At 38.3% G+C, this 15104-nt stretch overlaps 1 protein-coding gene across 14 annotated transcripts in view; it reads left to right on the top strand.

The window, feature by feature from the left end:
- Positions 1–15104, top strand: part of PARD3 (par-3 family cell polarity regulator) — a 451505-nt gene that overhangs the window by 315074 nt on the left and 121327 nt on the right. The gene's annotated exons all lie outside the window — the stretch shown is intronic.

Genomic DNA, 15104 nt, shown 5'->3' with positions numbered 1-15104 from the left:
CTGTCATGTACAGAGTATTTTCATTTATGAAAGTGGATCCCCTCAAGATGTAAGAAAGAGAGCTTTGAGATGTTCATATTCATAGATTTTGGATGATGATGAAATGACACATCTGCTGTGCTGCTGATCACTTATGGTCCCTGTAGTTCATTCATCCTTATTCCCAGTGTACAAGCTTGGATATAGTTGCTAGATGAGTGACTAGACTGGTGAAGTAATAAAGGCAACAGAAGTGATAACTCCACATCTTTCCCAGCTTCCTCAAGCTACATACAGTTTTCCTGTGTTGTCATCCCTGAACTGTGTTTCTGTAAGATAGTGGTATCACTGTGTTTATATCACTTTTTTGGGGAATTAAATTTATTTGAAAGAAAGTAGACAAACACATGAGGGACTCTCACTGGTGAGTTTCATGATAGATAAAATATGTCCAGCAAGTGGTCAGTCTCAGGAAAGGATGTGTCTGAGGAATAACATCTTTAGAAGAAACTGAACCGTTAAGACATTGAGAATAACAAGAGAAAGAAGCAGCTCTGGGTTTCTAAGGGCAGGAAAGGGAATAGTAGGAAGGCCAAGCTAGCTAGTCATGTCTTGCTGAAAATACTGATGGACAGTCACTCACTGCCTGATAATAAAAAACTACAGAAACAAGTAAACCATGATATGATTGGAGAAAAATGGCTTTTAAAATACATACGGTATGTTTGAGTTATGTGGGGAGCAGCTGAGGAGAACAAAAGATGGGGAATATGAGATTGTATCATAACCTTAAGTTTAAGCAAGAAATGTCTGCATCAGTTTTGGAGGTTGCTTATGAAATAGATGTAATGTAATTTGAAGCATTTGTGGATAAGTATGTTATATGAAATAAATACATTTTCTACTGTAGGAATTAATACCTAAGGATTAATTTAGGAATTAATACCTAAACATGACTTTTCAATGGAGAACATAAACACTGTGTATGTGTTCACAGAACAAGACAGCATGCTTAAAAGTAATCCTGTGCATAGGTGTTTTTAGTATCAGAGGTTGTGTATTTTAGGATCTGGACTGTAATGTTGATGGAGATGTAAAGTCAGTATGGTAACTGATCTTTAATTCCTATCTTAACTATTGTAGCATGCAGGTGGGTAAATCAATATACTGAATAACCAATGCAAATGTAATATTCCCAGATTAGCATTAAATTCTAATCCTAATTAGATTTAATTACATTTAAAATGGTTACTGGGAGCCTTGCAGCTTTGTATCTTCCAGTTCTGTGAGAGGAAACAGATAATTCAGTTTGCAACCTTGTTTAGCTGAAATCCGATATACTGTTGGCTTTTTTTTAACCCCACACAGCTGCTTCCAAGGTGTACTGGACATGTCTAGATTTATAAACATACTATTTGTAGCCCTGAATTACACATTTCAACCATATTAGCCATCTGAGACCTCTGACTAGGCATTTGGGAGAATAACCTACATAGATTACTGTTGCTTGTTACATGACTTAGTTGTATTGCCTATTCTGGTTTTCATTTAAGTTTTCTCATTGTAATAGCTGTGAGGAGATGAAAAGCAAATCACAAAGGTTACGGCGCTGATTTGGTAATTGCCTTCTTTCTCTTTCATTTAATAACAATCTTCAGATTTTTAAGCAGGCATAAGACTAAAAGGTATCTGAGTTATGTAAAATACTGTTGAATTATACCCTAATCAGCAGGACTGGAAAATACCTCAAACTTGATAAAACAAAATCTGTGGTCTGACTTCTATCATTCAGTAGCTTAAGAAGCAGCAATGATGACATTTTCCTTGGAAGCATGACTAATAGGACCTCGTATTGGTGAATGACACCGATGTACAGGCTTAATAGAAAACATGGGAATGAGCTCCGAAAGTCAGTGGGTTTTTTTTCTTTAGTGCTCTGCTCATGGACCAAAGTGCCATAAATCTTAAGCCTCAGAACACAGAGGAGGAGGTTAGTGCTTAAACACCCGTCAGCTGTATCATTTCAAGCTTGGAAGCTTGTTGTGCACACACTGAATTGTGCCTGGTTTTGCTAATGCTCATATGAGAACATCGCTGACAGCTTGTGGTGCTTGTGCTGAGACTTTCATCAGTAACACTGAGCTGGGTCGTTGGTCAGGTAAATGGAATTTGGGGCTGTTTGTGCTCTGGTTTTTGCTTGCTACTATTACAAGCCAGCTGGCACAACTATCATTAAGTCCACATCTGCTTCCCCTCTTCTGCCACCAGCTAGAAAATGCACAACCTGCTATAATCCTAGATGCAGGATCTAAGCAGGATGTCCTTTCAGACTTAGGAGGAGGAGCACACTTCTCCTGGCTGCGAGTTTGATACTGTTGATGGCACTTTTTCTGTGCTCCTCTGGGCTACTTTCTCCTGATCTGTTTTCAGAGTTTCACCTGGCCACTGGGACACACAGCACCAGAAAAGTCACATGAAATCAGCCATGCAGCAAATTGTGATCTTTGATGGACAGTCACCCAGGACTCTTACAAGTGTCTTTCAAAGCATTTGCATATTCTTCACTTCCTTCTTTCCGATTAAAAATAAGGGACTGAAAGAGATAAGCTTTATTGGAAAAAACTTTTCTTTTTTGGAAAGGCAAACCATGCTCCATCCTTCCTCTCTGCACTTTTTCGCCTTCCTGTTTCCTGCTGCTTGATGGAATCTGTTCCTTTGAGGAAACGTGTTTCATTGCCTGCAGCCCCAAGAACACCGGCTTTTGACTAAGTTGTCACTGGGGCAGGGGGCAGTGGAATGGCAAATTTATGTTTCTAAACCAAACAAGGTTCACATAATCTGTCAGGGATTTAAGGAATGCAGCTTCATTAAGTGGTTAGTAAACTCTATGACTTTTAAATGAAACACAGAAAGCAGTGGTATGCAATTGTGCGAGGGAGATTTGAAGTGGGAGATTAACATAATCGCATGTGGCTTTCTAGTTTGTCACTCTGACAGAAAGCAGGGCTTTGCTCTGTGTATTCGTAACACTGGATTTTCCCAGAGTAAATCTTGAACTTGTAAATCTGATGGGGGTGTAGTGTCTGAGAGTTTGTTGTTTTTTTTTTTTAATTTCAATAGGATCAGGGCTTTTGCTTCCAACATCCAGAAGTAAGCGTCAGGATGACTTGTTACTAGAGACGAGTTCACAGTGGCTGCTAACATATTCTCCCAGTGTTCTTCCTTTGCTTGTCAGCGACTTTAAATAGAGAACCTTTGACACCTTCAGCACCATCTTTGCCTGCAAAGCAAGTGCAGGAGGCAGGCAGGGTGACAGCTGAGCCCTCTGCCATCCTGCCCGGCGTTCTGCACACTTCTCTTCCAGGATGGCTGGATGAATATAGAACGCAAGTGTCAAGGATGACACCTACTTTATAATCTCTGCAAAGCCAGCCTTTTCAGGGAAGAATTTGTTGACAGTTCAGAGATTTAAAGTCAATTTCAGTTTAAGCTCATATAGAAAAAGGATTTTTTCCTCCACCTGATGTGATAATTGAAGACTAACCAGGCAGTGCACTAGTCCATAACAAAGTATTGTAAATAAATACTGTCTTGAGACATGAAGTATTTGTTAGGTGGAAAGCTCAATTAATGACATTTGTTTCATTATCTGTTGGAAAGATTCTTTGGAGGAGGTTTAATTCACTAATGATAGCACCTGTATATTGGTATACATCATGGATGCTGTAGATTATGTTTTTAAAGCAGAGTCACCTTTGAAAATCGTGTTTAAAAACAGGAATAGGTATGTTGTCTTAGAGGCAAATGAATGCAACTTAATATATTTTATAGCTGAGATGACATAGGCTGTTAAGTCATAGTTTCTTGAGGTACTTAAGCTGGCAGCTGCAGGATAGCTGATCCTTTTCTAAAAGGCAAAGCTCCAACTTACTAGTGTTTCACTTCCCGGGAGCAATGATCTCTATTTGCAGTGTGTTGGCAGGCTGATGCTTCCTGTTAAGATGTCCATATGCCCTACTATTGTGCAGAGAAATAGTTCTTAAAGACAGAATTATACAAGACTTCAGTGAAAATGGCAAAGTGGGGATAAAACAGTGTGTGATTGCTGGAATAGAATATAGAAATGGCATAGAAATAGGCAGTCAGTTCCCATATTTCCCTAAATGTAGTATGATAGTAGTGGGTATAAGGCATGCCCTCATGTTTCCCTGAATGCATATAGTAGGTATAAGGCATTCAGAGGGCTTATTTAGGCTTTTAAGTTTTTATTGCAGGGAAAAATAAGAGGAACAAGAGTTTCGTAGAAACAATAAGAGAGAAGGAAATATTAGGAACACAGTTCCCGTGAGGTATGCAAGTAGTATTTCCCTCACTTTGAATCTGTTGATGACTTCTTACAGAGGGGAAAAAAAAAGATAGAATTAGGAGGAACTGAAGAGATACTGAAAATACTGCACTCTTACAGTGATTTGGGCAGGAAGGGTTCCCTGCTTGGTTCAGCTCCTGCTCACAGCAGTCCAGCTTCAACATTTCATCAGCTGAGTGTCATGCCCAGTTGAGTTTCAAATATCTCCAAGGATGGAGAGTCGGCAGCCTCTCTCAGCAGTGTGTTCCAGTGCTTAGCCACTCTTCTGGTGAAAAATATTTGTCCCTGGTAAGAGAAGATAGGAATAAGATACACTGAATAATTGCTGGTACAAAAAATATAAATCAATCCACTTGTACTTATCCTTCTCATAAAGCAAGAGCATGTGTATGTGCAATAAGGTTGTCATCCAAAAAGTTTAAATTTTAAAGGACTTTTGTGATAGGTGATTACCCACCTATCAAGGTGGGTATTACCCACCTTGCTGCCCTCACAGGACCCCAAGGGTATAGGAAGCAATGTAACTATGCAGGTATTTGTGACTGTGAGCAGGTCATGGCATGCTTAGTGTTAAGGAAGAAGTTATCTATAAAGAGGTTATTTTTATTGGGCTTCCAAGCGTCTCACTCCAAATTGTCTTGGAATGGCAACTATTAGGATACTAAGCTTGATTGGCTGATATGATACTAATAGTGTCTAATGTGATCCACTGAGCTAGAAAAGGTAATTATTTTCTGTGGAACTGAGAAACAGTTGACAGAAATCTTCCCTTCCACTCTTTCATGCTACACCAGAAAATGTCACCTGTTTTTTAATTAAATGCATACATACAATTTGTGTTGTATTAATGCTGATACTTTTCATTTTCATCCCAAAGTATAGATATCTAGTAAAACCTCAGGCATTTGTGGTTCAGCCAATCATAAATGAAGGAAGTTAATCTTACTTTTGGAAGGGGAGAAAGGGTTAATTTTAATTCCTTTCATGTTTGGTAGATTCCTTAGAGTTTAATGTAAGAGCATAAGAATTTGGGTGCACAGAGTTGAATGATACCTGGGAAGTCCCTGTAGCCCAATACTTCGCCTCTGACATGATCAGTAGTTGCTCCCAAAGATGAGATGCAAGAACTAGGTGACCATAAGGCAGTTCTTCCCAGGTCTGTCTTCCAGGCTTTCAGTGATCTTCAGCTCAGGGATTTCTTGAGACAGTGCCTTTGTGCTTGATGTATGTATATTCTGTTCTGGGCAATTTGTCCTATTAATGATGATTTGGGGTATATTTACCTAATTCCAAAATACTAACAAAATCTGTACTATGTCATATACAAAGATGTCTTTTAGAGATTGTGTAGAATGACTTTTTTATCACATTTCAAGTGCACAGGCCTGATTGCAGAGCACCACGGTAGATCTGACTCATTTTGTCAGTATTTTGTGGCACTCAAGTAAGCATGTTTGCAAAGTAGCAGTAGACCTTTTTGACGTGCTATAACATTTCAGTAGTTAATGTAGTGTTCCACAGCATATTAAATTTTACTGTGTCTGTGCAAACTTACAATAAACAAAAGTGCAAGAAAACGCTGTAGATGTTTGTGAAATAGACCCTGCTGGAATAAATTCACTTCAAGAGCTAGTTTTACTGTGTATGTTTGGTCTAGCTGATGATGTAATTAACAGTAAATTTTGAAATGTTTCCTTCTGCAGAAGATAAATTCATAGTTTCTACACACATTAACACTTTTTGCAGGACTTTTTTGTTATCAGTCTCGTAGTTCCTGGTCCAAAAAGGAAAAATACCAAAGTATGGTTTCATGAAACTACTTGGTGAACTTGATTAATTTTGAGAAATATGGTAACATACTACTGTTTTAAAGGATTTGCATTATATGTTGAAAGCATCTTGGTATTGTTAGAGAAATTCTCTGTTATAAATAGCTAGTTCAGTCAATATATTAACTTCATAGACCTAGCTTTGTCAATGGAATCAGCGTAGTTAGTCCTTATGTTTTTTGTACTTGCAATACAAAAAACTTGTGGAGTTTGGCAAGTTGCTTAAACTTTGAAGAAAAACTATTTTCTCATTTTAAAAATAAGATAATGCCTGGTCCATGCTAGTGTCTCCAGGGGTTCTGATGTCCTGTGGTGTTTCCTGTATTGTAGAAATACAAAATATTTGTATACTAAAAATGTATGCTACAGCTTCTAGATACTGGTGTTTAGTTTGAAGGTGGGTGGATGGTGGATGGATGACTGAAAATGTATGTAATTTTCTTTGTTATGATAAGCTGTCATAAGTAGTGACTTGCTAAGAAAGTGTCTAATCAGTAACAAAGTTTATGGGTTAGCTCTACAAGATCTGAAAAAAGACAATTTAATAACAAAAAATGCATCTAGGATCTTATCTTTATCACCAATTTTGAGTACCACAATAATGAAAGTAGTATATTTTTATAATGATTGCAAGTGCCTCTAGCGTATTCAACACCAGGTGTGCCAGCAGTGTTTAGAATGCAAGCTGAACTCCTATTACACATTTCAACAGCAGCATACCACAAATAAATCTCAAATATTTCTCAATGTTGTTATAGATGCTATCTTTGTCTTTAACCCATAGTGCTAAATCCTGAAATTCAGAGTACAACATGCTGGCACAAGCAGGAGTTTCAGCTGTAGTGTTAAAATTAAAGTATTTCTTTTCTCTGATGTTGCTGAGCAGGTAGGGGTACCAACAATATTATAATCTGTAACTGTTAGGAGTCCTGATATTATCTGTGGAGCTCCAATGTTTGCCTTTTATAATCCCAAAGAAGGTATTTATTTAAGGTAAATGAAATGTGAAGACTCAGTGCCATTTTCATTGTTATATTTCTTTAAGATTTATTTTGGGCTATATATTCAGAATAAATAGTGAGATGGCAGTGATAATTGCTGTATACTGTGTGCAGTACTGGGCATGAGCAGAGGTGATCTCATTTGGAGAAGAGCATCTCAGGAATCGGATATCTTTGATATCAAGATTAGGTTTATTTTAAACATCATCTGTTTGGGTTTCTAAATAAATATAGGCCTAGTCACTTGTTTCTTATAGCGCCTGAGCAGGTACAAATCAGAAAAAAATGTCGGTGTGTATGGGGCTGGTCCAGGTCTGAGATGTTCTCTGCTAGGTGACTGGAACAAAAAAAACCAAAAAACCAACTCACCACCCCACATCTCTTGCCTATAGTCAGTCCCAAGCAAGTCCTGCTTTGTGCATCTTTGCAATCTGAAAAAAATCTCTGCTCTCAACTTCACCCTAAAATAATCACTGGTATAAATCACAATTGATATAGTTATTTCAACTGCAGTTACCATGAAGACAGCTCAGGCTCTGAGTACTGGCAGCTGCAGGATGCCAGGCATCTCCAGGGCTCCAGGTAGCTCTGGGCAAGCCCTGACACCAGCTGCTGCAGGGACTTGCTGCCAGACTGCCTTCCCAGCAATGATCCACCTGAGTCTTACTGCATCTACTCCAGAGATGGTTTGTTCCAGTGGTGATGCTGCAGTGCAAAGTCTTGCTCTTCATTTTCCACCCAGAAGATACTGCATGTGTAAACTAAATTTTCATGCCGCAGGGCAAAATATCAGCTGATAGAACAGGCAGAGGTATGTGAAGCCAGCAGCGGCATGTTAACACTTACTAACCAGAGCCTTGGTTCAGGCTAAGTCCTGTGCCTTAGCCCTATCTTTGTAGCAAACTTTCAAATTAATGTGCTTGTTATTTTTTCTCTCTGCTTTTTATTATAATGTAGATTCACAGCGTCAGAGAATGGTTTGAGTCGGCACTTAAACATCATCTAGTTACAACCCCCATGTCATGGGCAGAGACACCTTCCACTAGACTAGGTTGCTCAAAGCCCCATCCAACCTGACCTTGAACACTTCAAGGGCATTAAATTAATTGTACTCTAAAGGACCTTGTAAAAGTGTCCTATTAGTATTATATATTTGGGTTTAGAATTAAGCTTTATTTTTTTATCCATAAGGAGACTTGGGTGGCACTGTGGAACCCAGAACAAAATAGGAGACCCTAAGCTCTAGCCTGCAGCCATCAGCACTGGGGTGCTGTGGCTCAACAAGGGGACTTGTTTTTTGGCATTGTGGGCATCCTCTGAGAAGAGAATGATAGCTGCACACTTGTCTGGCTCTAGGGATATTCTGGTTAGACTCGTCCTACAGATCTTACACTCTTGACTGTTGTCTCCTGCTGAATATTGTCTGGGGCTTTCCTACCTCCTATAATTGTAAATACGTGAATGAGGCTAAAAATATAGATACACCACCTATTGTTTAATTTACTCTACAGAGGTTATTTTCTAGGAGATGTGTATGAAGAAAGATTTTTAGTAATTGACAGAAAAAGTGCTGACTGACTTATTAACATTTCTAAGTAATGAGACCTGTAGGGAAATTTTAATCTTTGGAAGCTTCTGGATAAACTGCGACTAGTTTGATTAATGTTTTATATGTCTATGTTAACTTTTGCTGATTTTATACAGAGTATCTGCTAGACTGCAAGACTTCAGTTGTTGGAATAATGTTACTGCAATTTCCTGGTCTAACTAGCTTGTGTGTTACATTTCTGTCCTCGTTTCTCTGCTGTTACATGTGCTTAGCAGGCATTTTTAGTGACTTTTATGTTGTAGCTCCTGTTTACATAAGGCAGGCCATGCCTTATAAGTATCAAGTGAACATTTTGGTTGTAAATTGGAGTTATGATGACTCTTCATGTTACTGAGGGATTTTTTGTTCCTTTTCTGCCAGGAAAATATTGTAGCAAATTTTCCTTGTAACTTTTTATTTTCTTTTACTTTGGCCATCTCTTGATGACCAGTAGAATGGGCGGATTTTTATGTTTCATTAGCATTTCTTATAAGGTCTGCCTTTAGAACAGTACCCATTTTCTAAATTATACTTCTGTAGGGCTGGAAAAAATCACGGTAACCAGATGCAGTATTTGTCTCTGGCCTGGCAAAGTGTTAGATTTAACAAAAGAAGCTAATAAAAATGTTCAAATTGACCCTTCTCATCACTTGGACTTCTTGGAGCTCAATCAATCACTCATTATTATCAGAGTTATTCACGCAGAGGCAGAAGTGATAGGATTTCTCATAATCAGCCCTTCAGCCAGACATAATTTGCAATTTTGAAGCATTGTATTTGGAAACAATAATGCATTAAAATGAACAGAGCAGGAATTAGAAGTACAGTTGAGAAGAGAATGTGTTGAAGAGTAGCCATGGTTTAAACGCTCTCTCTAAGCGTCTTAGTGGACACTGGTAATTAGAGGCAGATGATGTAATATTGTTAGCACCTAAATTGGTCCACAATTTTTAAAGTCCTCTGTGGAGTGTGACAAATGCAACAACAGAAGTGTGCCCACCTTGCTGCATAGTTGCAGGGCAGCAGTTTTCAGGGGGAGTGCTGGGGTATAAGGTGGTGTCACCTGTTTGGCACAGTGTGAGTGAGAGATGGTGGGCTGGACATGGCACCCAGTGCACTGGGATGTAGCATTTTACTTTGACTGAGAGAAATTGCTTATGTTATAGAAGAAGGATGACATTGTACTTTAGATTGTCAGACACCTGTTAATAGTGGCTGCTGCTGCTGCTTAGAATTTGGGAATTTTTTGTTATCCCTATGTATGGTATTATGTATTGTGAAGTAGAGGATTGTATGTCAGCTTTTGTGGGTGCAGTCTGTGAAAGACAGGTTAACATACTGCAGGCCTTCACTCAAATTTTTTCAGGAGCTTACTCTTTACCTTGCAATTGAGGCTTTATTTTTTTTCCAGTTTGTATTTACAGTTTTTCAATTACAGTTTAACATCTTACTGCGCAATACTGCATTTTAGAATAGTACACTGCAGTAATGATGGGCACATTCTGTCAGAGAGGTGGGACAGGAGCATTTAAATCACAGCAATGTAAGGATATGTTGCCCATTAAGATTAGATAGATAGATAGGTAGATAGATAGATAGGTAGGTAGATAGATAGATAGATAGATTGATATAAAGAGTGGATTAGTTTGGCTGTATCACAGGTGTGAGCTACTTTCTTCAATGCCAAGTAGCACATGCTTAGTGTACCAAATTTAAGCTTTGGGCAAGTCAATAACTACTCTCTTTTTTGAATACATACACAGCATTAAAGAGTTTTGGTCACAAACTTTAAAATGCTTAGAATATTGTGAATTGTCCATTAAAATGTCATGTACTGCTTCTGTGGTTGCTCCCATCATTGCTAATTGTTAACAAAGTTGTGCCTAAGCAGAAGTTTTCTTTTTTTATTCCTGATTCCTTCAGGGATGCCACAATCCACAGTTTAACAGGTTTTGGCTGACCACCATGAAAATGAGTTATTTATGGTGACTTTTAATGTGTTGTGGTATTGCTTATTGAGTAGATTTGGACATACAACAGAAGATTCTCCTGTCTGTTTGCTATCTTGCTGCTGTTTTTCCAATATTATCGTAAAATTATCCATGCTTCCTTTGACCTTCTCAACCTGCTTTTAAACCACAGTAGTTTGAATTAGTTGTTAGGTTTTTTCTTTTTCTTCTTTTTTTTTTTTTTTTTTTTTTTTTATCTATTTATTAGAACTGTCCATGGCTCCAACTAGCTTTAGGCAATCATGAGTAGCAATGCAAGAAGATTATCTTTGGTTTAGAAATTTGCAAACAGATGGTCTTTCGGTAAAAGAAATCTGTTTTTAAAAGTTCCACCATTTTATGCTGGAAGTAAATATTACAAATGCTTAAGTTGTGAAAAGAGAGCGACTTGGTGCGAATAATATTCTGCCTGTTGTGTCATGCCTTTCAGGAAATGTTATCAAAACTGTTTATGAAAATAATTGAATGAAACCTCATGACATGTCTCTTGGTTTGGCATCATACCCATTTTCTATGAAGTTGGGATACTGACTCATGAAGACAGGCAGATTAAGCTTCACTGGCTGGAAACAGTCACCGATTGCATATGTTGTTTCCACTTCTTTCCGGGAAGTTGTTGTGCGAATCACCGGTGATGTTGTACATGAAGTGTTGCGATGCATGTGCCGTCATGGCTGTTGGTTTTGATAGACTTATTTTGGTGAGATGAACTAGAATCCCCACTTGAACGATGCTGAAAAATGGTTTTTAATGTTTGGAAGGTGATGCAGAGGCTGTTGGGAGAAAATGTGTGAATATAACATAGACCATCATGTGCTTTACAGTACTCAGGCCCAAGGTGGCCACTAAAGAGGGCTGATAATTTGCAGTGATAGCCACTTCGGTTCTCATGGTTTGAATTTCTATGTTTGTGGCTGAGCTTGAAGGCAATTTATTGCTCTGAAGAGGTACAAGTGTACCTTTTCAGGGTATTCTTCATTTTCATGAGTTGTATATGACCTTTTGTAGTGCGCTTTTCTTGGTTTGTGACAGCAGAGTTCCCCAGCAACCCTCCTGGGCAGGGGTCTTCTGCTGAATGTTGCATGAGAAAGATTGCTGCTTTATCAGTTTTAATATAGGTGAAGAAACCCATGAAAAATGAAATTATAAATGTCTGTTTTAATTATGCCCACAAGCTCCTACATCAAGGTGCCTCTACATCAGTGCTTCTGTGTCATCTCAGGACAGTGCTGCTGCTGAGTCACTCAGCAGTTATTCCACTCTCTCCTAACAAGTAGAATAGGATCTACTAATTTGATTACATGTGATAACTGGTTATTTCAAGAAATCCATTGCAAATATGTAAATATTTGCACTTACAAGCATATTTTTAAAAATAGCACTTGCACAATTTTGCTTGGAAAGGAAGGCTTGTAAACCCTCAAGTCATCACTACACAGGGTGATTTGTGTTTGTGTGCTATGTTGTCCTTGTTTATGCTTGTTAAATTTTTATTTTAGCAACAGAATGGTTTTGTGTGTCACAATAATATTTTGCAATATGAATCTCATGGTTTTGCTGATACAGCAGGGTGAAAGAGATTGCAGAAATCATTGCAAAATCCTTTGAGTAGGGTTAGGTTATGTGTGTCTGTGTGCACCTGTGAATAGTTTGCTACTGTGGGGAAAAGAGCATGCCTTGAAGACAGAAAACACTGACAGAATATCTCAAGACACTTACCATTTGTTAATTTTTAATGATGGTCTTTTTTGTATTAAGGAACATAATGCTACTGAACTTCTGTCTCAATCAATTTTTGTGTATTTTTTTCATTAATCAACTAATGCATGTTTCTTCTATAGCTCTTTATTCTAATGAAATATGTGGATGATTTGGCAGACGACAATGATCTCATCAGTAACGCATCAGGGTACAATCCATTTAGCAGATTATGTGTATGTTATTTTTGTTATATCAAGGATGCTGATGTATATTCCTTTAAAATGAATCTATTTTTGAGATACCTTGTAAATTGAAATTTCTCTTGCTACCACTCATACATCCTCCTTTCTTCACTTGTTCTGCCTGTATTTATGTCTATTTTTGCAAAATCATTTATGTGTTCTTTATGTCTACATGTGTATTTTATATACATTTAACATTTTTTATATATATGACATCATGTCGTAGCTTGAACTTGTTCTTTAAATGTTCTGTCTTCTCTTTTTAGTTGCTCTAATGCATTGGCCCAAAGCCACTGAAGGCAATTCCTAGTCAGTGCCTCTCTGTTCTGTGTGATAGACTTTGGATTAGGTCACCTCCTTGTTGGTGACAGTCATTCAAGTAAGTAAGCCTGAAAGTGAGCCAGCTAGGGACCGACAGAGAGGTTTGGGTATTCATTTTAGTTTGATTAGATTATCCAGAGTTCATAGGATTTCCTATTTGAGGGCCAATCTTACGGCATATAAGTCTGTGTTCTTGTCTTTTTATTAATAATAATGTGACAGACTAGTATCACAGGTCTGAGGATGGTCCTTTCCTCTGATGCGACTTGGCTGTTATATTCTGGAGATCATACTTTTAAAAAACAGTCCTCTTACAATTTTTAATTTCTTCACTTAATTGTGATTGCTATTGTTGGTTGAATTTAAGGATTAAGTCTGTGGATCTGTGAATATAACTTTGAGCATTTACACTTATCTGGAAACTTTCTCTAGCCCTTAATGTAAAAGGAGAATTAAGAAGCTATAAATTAAGTAGAACCCTGGAGTATCTTGGCAATTAGAGTGAACAAGATTTCAGCTGCTCTCTTTTATCAATTTCTCACAGTCTTGGACAGACAGGGTATTTTTAATTTACAACCTGTATTTCAATTAGTCATAGAAGTTTTTTTCTTATAGCCTTTGCTTGTACAGTTACAAAATAAAATTAAACTACTTTTTAGCTATACTTTTAATAACAGGGTTTAAATAAGAGAGCGGCCGAATAAACTAGCTGTTATGTGAGGTAAACATTGTTACTATTGTAAAGAGATTATTCTGTAACCATACAGTTTGAGTCCTCAAAGAAGTATTAAGCTATGTCCATGAGAGGATATGTTTATGGACAGAGTGGTAATTTTTTTATTACTTGGGGTTTGGAGGAAAATGTGCACTTTTTTTTTTCCTTTATTTTCCACCCTCATTAATAATATTCTGTGCTCTGCTTCTCAGAATTGAGATTGAAGAAAGTGGTGGCCTCAGGTCAGTGTTGTGCTCCCATGGCTGCAAGTGCTCCACAGTAGCTGGTGCAGCTCAAGCTTTAGCAACAGAACTGTTTTCATCATTTGTATGACAACTTTGTGAGGCAGTAGTGTATGTAATTTGGTTGCACATCATGTAGTAGCTTGTGTCTGTGCACTGATTTAGGTAGGGCTTTTATAGCTCACAGTCAAATTGTTGGCACTGAACTTAGCAAGTGACAGGAGCTTAGAATTAGATTCTCAGGACTGTCAGAACATCAGTGCCACAGATGCTCCTTTTCTGCATGGTTTTGTTTTTTAATTCCAACAGTAGTTTTTACCTTTGTTTTTAAGCACTGTCCTCCTTTTCACTAATGCAAGGAGCATTGCTGTGCACAGATGCTGAGTGGTGGAATTTTCATGTCTGTATCAGAAGACAAGTTGTCATTTCATTTGCATTTGTAAGAATTGCAACAAGTATCCCAGCAGCCAGCCTCACAGCTATGAGAACAGACCATCTCAGGTTCAGTCAAGTGCCTGACAATCACCAGGTGCTTCAGGCACTCGCTAACCAGCTGCACACAGCAGAGAACAGCTCCTGTGTCTGGGGAGGGAGCAGCAAGGGCTGGGATCACAGTACTTGGCTGTATCCTCAAGGCCTTGGGAAAGTCTAGAATTTCTCAGGCATAGGACAAATGGATGGTGATTGCTATTTTACAAGGGAGATATCGTTAACGATTGCACTTTGGGAGTAACAGCCTTAGGTTGTTATCAGTAAGTGAACAGTCGCTTCAGTGGGGGAACTTATTATGCGGGTGTGCCAGGCCATTCAGTGTATGGATTAGGGAAGAAATAACACTGGAAGCAGTAAGGTTCCAAAATTGCCATGGGTCATGTACGGGACATACATCCTAGTTCCATCTTTCCTTCCTTTTGAGTATCTGAGCAGTAAAGAGGTAAGATTCACAATGACACAAAGCCTGGTGGATTGTGGAGAATGTTCATGGGGCAGGTCAGGGACTATGCCAGTTGCACTTGTAAGAAGGTGAAAGTTTTTCATAGGTAAGCCAGTTCTTTTCGTTGGGCTGGTGCATTCAATTTGGGGCGTTTTAAATACTGGGAGTAATTCTGGG

The sequence above is a fragment of the Manacus candei genome, unplaced genomic scaffold (assembly GCF_025592945.1).
Source record: "Manacus candei isolate 608988 ecotype Guabito, Panama unplaced genomic scaffold, ASM2559294v1 h1tg000056l, whole genome shotgun sequence".
NCBI classification, from domain to species: domain Eukaryota; kingdom Metazoa; phylum Chordata; class Aves; order Passeriformes; family Pipridae; genus Manacus; species Manacus candei.
This window is presented reverse-complemented; position numbering and strand designations above follow the sequence as displayed.